Source organism: Callorhinus ursinus, unplaced genomic scaffold (assembly GCF_003265705.2).
Source record: "Callorhinus ursinus isolate GAN/ISIS: 27379988/994484 unplaced genomic scaffold, GSC_fseal_2.0 scaffold12, whole genome shotgun sequence".
Classification (NCBI taxonomy): Eukaryota; Metazoa; Chordata; class Mammalia; order Carnivora; family Otariidae; genus Callorhinus; species Callorhinus ursinus.
The window spans coordinates 11,063,296-11,068,551 of NW_027397074.1; positions in this window are offsets into that span (position 1 = coordinate 11,063,296).

Below are 5,256 nucleotides of genomic sequence, written 5' to 3' on the forward strand. Positions count from 1 at the left end.
CGGATTCACTTCTCCGCACGTCCTACCTTCCAGTAAGTGGTCACTTCTCTGTTCAGAGAGTTGTTGCTACTCTCTTCTTCGGTCTCCTGTTGAGTTCGTAGGTGTTCAGAATGGTTTGATCCCTATTCAGCTGAATTCCTGAGACCAGACGAAATCCAGGTCTCCTACTCCTCTGCCATCTTGCTCTGCCCCCGCCCACAATCTCTATAATTTTTATTGTCTTCTTTCCTATTAGAGCATAGAGTTGGGATTTTTGAACTTAGCATATTTGCTATGTAGGCTTTATTGTGTTGGCTTATTATTCATCCATGGATATGCAACTTCATGAAGTACAAGAACTTTTTTTTTTTAAGATTTTATTTATTTATTTGACAGAGACAGAGCGAGAGAGGGAACACAAGCAGGGGGAGTGCGAGAGGGAGAAGCAGGCTTCCCGCTGAGTAGGGAGCCTGATGCGGGGCTCAATCCCAGGACCTGGAAATCATGAACTGAGCTGAAGGCAGACAATTAACTAACTGAGCCACCCAGGTGCCTCAACAATTACAGTTTCTAACAATAGTACTAGTACCAGAATTTTTAAAAAATATTTATTTATTTATTTATTTATTTATTTATCAGAGAGAGAGAGCACACAAGTAGGGAGGGGGAGCAGCAGGCAGAGGGAGAAACAGGCTCCCCACTGAGAAAGGAGCCCAATGTGGGACTCAATTCCAGGACCCCCGGGATCATGACCTAAGCTGAAAGCAGACGCTTAACCAACTGAGCCACCCAACCGTCCCTAGTACCAGAATTTTGAAGAGGGCTAACTTGAATGAGTCTCTTCAAAAGCATACCTCAACATAAGAAGGGTTCAAAGGGGAAATTAAAATAATCACATGAGTTCCTGAAATCAAAGACAATGAGCTTACTTCTTTAGATGCTCTTGACCGTGGTCCATAAGTCTTACTTCAGATACTGGTTCTTACAGAGAGAGAAGAAAAGGTTAATGAAATAGTGAAAGATCTTACAAAATGAAGAGGGACTTGAACCAATTACACTTTTTTTTTGAGAAACTGACCTCCTATGTTTGTGGCAGTGTGATAAGATGCATTCTCTATGGCAGATAATAAATATATATCTCTAGAGAGAGACCAAGATTCTGTAGGCCAGGACCGTCTTCACAAGGCTTCCTAAGTGATTGCAAGTCACTGCCACTCAAGGATTATCAGTATCCTACTTCTCAAAGAGTTGAGGCTTTCAACTGTGACTTTATCCTTCTTCCCCTACAACAAAATACCGATATCTGACACTTCTTTCTCTTTTTCCTACAATCTTATGGGGAAGTTATTCCTTCCAACGCTCATCATCTCAAACATTGAAGATGTTTGCTTTATCAAGTATTCATATTTTTCTATTTCTTCTACTTTCATCTTTCTCTGTGATCTTTCTTTCCTGCATATAAATATAGTCATTTATTTTCTTGTTTAAGACATAAAAAGAAGTAAAGCTTTTTTTTTGTCTTAATCTTTTTTTTTTTTTTTTTTTTGGTGGCTATCAGGATGTCTTAAGTCTTACCCTAATGGGTAAGCATTTTAGAAGACTGTGTTTTTCTTCCTGACTCTGATTCATTATCCACCACTCCTCAATCCACTGAAATCTACTTTCTGCCTTTTTTGTTTCCAAGGCAGTGCTCATGTCAAAGCAGTCGTGGTTGTTTGACACTGGAAACAATCGACAATCTTCATGATTTATTTGACCTTTCTGTAGCATTCAAAGAGGTTGCCACTCTCTTGTATTTCTTATTAAAAAAAAAAAAGTTATTTATCCTGCTGCATTCTAGAGCTCGCTTCTCAACCACCCTAATGGGATTTTGGCCTTTACTACCTGCTCTGTAAACGTGGCTCATGCCAGAGCTTCCCTCTTTCCTCTTCCTTTAAGCAAACTTAACTAGGTCCGCCACTTTTAACTTCAACATTCAAACTTACATCTTGAACTTTAACTTCCCTCAGGCTTCTGTTAAACTGCTTCCACGACATTTCTTTTGGGTGCCTCACAGGTTTCTCACACTCCACACAATCAAACCTGAACACTGCCTCCCCTTAGCTGCTCCCAAACCGAACATTCTCTCTCCAAATCTGCTTATAATGGAAGACTTCTTCCTAAGATCTGTTTCTCTTCCATATTCTTGACCTGTCATATCCAGATGCATATCTAGTTTGGTGAGGTGTCACCATTTAAAATATCCCATTACCCTTCATCCTGGCTGTACTGGCACGTGGGGGAGGCACCTGATTCAACAGGTGAGGCAGTTGCTTCCTGGGTAGCCTGCTTTTGTGGCAGAACTCTACGAATTACCTCTGAAAGCTCAAGTGAGACCCTGCGTCTGCAGCTTTCCCAATTATTCTATTTGTCTATAATAAATCTCTTGCTGCTTATTCTAGCGAGAGCAAATTCTGATCTCCGAAACTGGATCTTAACCAATAGAAACTACCAAAGTTATTTTCCTGTAATAACATTTGTTACTCTTGATCACATTTTTTTGTTGATGGGCCCATTTCCTCAACTTGACTGTGAACTACTTGAAGACCTTCTCACTGTAATGGTGTACATAGCAGATATTCAAGATTCAAAAATTTAATGAATTCACAAACAAATGGTATTTCTATGCAAAGATAACTTAATAATTGTTCTGTCTACCAGGGACTATTGAATTAAATAACATTATATTTAAAATGTTAATAAAAAATATGACTTCCGGGATGCCTGGGTGGCTCAGTTGGTTAAGTGGCTGCCTTCACTCAGGTCATGATCCCAGAGCTCTGGGATTGAGTCCCACATCCGGCTACTTGCTCAGCAGGAATCCTGCTTCTCCCTCTGCCTGCTACTCCCCCTGCTTGTGTTCTCTCTCTGCCTCTCTCTCTCTGACAAATAAATAAAAAAATCTTAAAAACAAATATGACTTCCACTCAACACGCTAAAAATATTTTTGTAATGAAAATTATTTACTGAGACTTAACAATTTTTCTCTAATAATTATATCTCATTTCCAGGATTTCTTTGATCAAGAAAATTCCTTTTGTTGTTCTAGAAGTTTTCATGCATGATTTCATTTTCTTTGTTGCACTTGAAAATAGAAATTGAATTTATAAAGTTATAACCTTAAGATACATTGATGCTGTCAAACTGAAGGCCATGTAATTTATTCCTTGCATTTCTCCCTGGTTCGTAGCATGTCAAGGATGACTAGTCACTTTCATTAAACACTATGACCCGGGTATGAAAATCCAAAGATATTGCAGGGCTTGTCAAAACAGTTTAGCTCTTTTAGTATCTTCTATGCCATTTATTTTAAAGATTAAGAAGGAGAAAACAAAGAGTGTTATTGAATAATGACATAATTACAACTAATAATTATGAATAATAAGTTATAAATGCCGTTTAGTACTGCTTATGTTAAATAAAGTCAGCTTGGAATAAGGGATATGAAATTAAATGTCTGCAGCAATGGGGCAGGTTATAGAACCAAATGAATTGAGCTGGATTGAACTTAATGAGTGGGGACGACCAAGGGAAATAAGATCATATTAAGGGTCTGAAGGGGTTATCGCTATTCAGGAGGACAGATTTGCTGCCTTAAAGAAAGGTGGGCTCAGTATGGCCTGTTCTGATTTTTAGAAAAGAAAGCAGGGACTAGAGTTTGTATGAATTCTCCTGAATTTTAAATGTTGCCAAATATATCAAATTTACATAAAAACAAACTAAACCAAAACTCTGGAAGTCAGTTTTAGCTCACTGGCTCCTGGGTGCCAAGTTTAGATTAGAATCTATTAAGAGGAGAAGAGTTCATCAGCACATGATGGTTTCCTATGACACATTTGCATTACATTTCTAGGAATAAATATTTATTTTTAACCACTAACAAAAACATATGGACTTTGGCCAGTGATTCCCGAGTTTTCTTTTTTTTTTATTGTTTAGATTACCATTTAAAAACCTAATTAATGCTTTAGTCAGACTTGTTAAACAAATGAAAAAAATAAGTGAATGAATAACATATGGGCTAAGAAAGTGAATGTGGAGGAAGTTCTCATCATTATTTATTTTTATTTTTTATTCTTTAATTTTTTTTCATTATTTTTTTAAAGCATGTATCTTGATGTCAGGACTTTACAAAGTCATCTTAAAAAAGTGAGTATCTAAACACAAAAGTTAATTTACTATAGAAAGCAATCAATTACTGCAAATTAGCAAATTGCAATTAACCATTCATTACACATAGATAGGCAAGTGTTCATTACTATATCAGAGCAGGTCCATTCTTAAGGGAAATAATGCTAGGGATAAACAGAAAATACAAAAAAGGAAATTACAATGCTCACATATATCTGTATTTATATATAGATATATAGTTGAGGTTTTATGTAGGTATGTGCTATATACATCCAAGAATGACTTTTATATTTATCATCAACATACCAAAAAATGGTATCAGGTTAATTACTCAAGTTTTGTAGTCAGACTTCTTGGCCTCAAATGTCAGTTTTACTGCTTACTAGCTGTGTGTGTACTCAAGTACATTAGTTGGCCCATCTCTCAGTTTCCCCATATCATAGGGTTGTTAGGAAGAGGTAATGAGAAAAGCACGTGGGGCAGGAAATGTCACATCGTAAGCACTCAATAAATATTAACTCTTATTTTTTGTTATTAAATGTTTTCCTTAAAGATGTTTGATTGGCTAATGGACTCCTCTATTTCTTGATTCTCCAAATTTTTGATCTACTGAACAAATATTGCAAGTACTAGATATGAAGGCAAGAATAAAAGAAAGATGTAACTTCTATCCTGGAAGTGCTCAATTATAGTAGAGGAAACACATACATACATGATAAAAGTTGCCAAATGGTGTGACTTATGCTAATAGAGATTTTTTACAAAATGTTAAGAACTATACAGGGACCAGGAAAGGCCAAACAGAGTTTACTATAGAAGAGATATTTTAAGCTGTGCAAGTGTTGCTGGATGTGCAGAAGTTTTCCAGATGGAGGAAAGGAAGGAATCCAGAGCGAAGGAGCAAACAGAGCATCAATTATGTGACAGAAACATTGTTATCTCTCAAGAGCATGCTCAGCCTAAGGAGGAAATGGAGAATAGTTTTGACTCAGTGAATTGTCAGAAGTTGAGAGATCTGGGTCATCTTGAAAGCCATCATCAAAGATCAATTTAATTTGCTAAAAGAAAAAGAAAGAAAGAAAGAAAGAAAGAAAAAGGAAGGAAGGA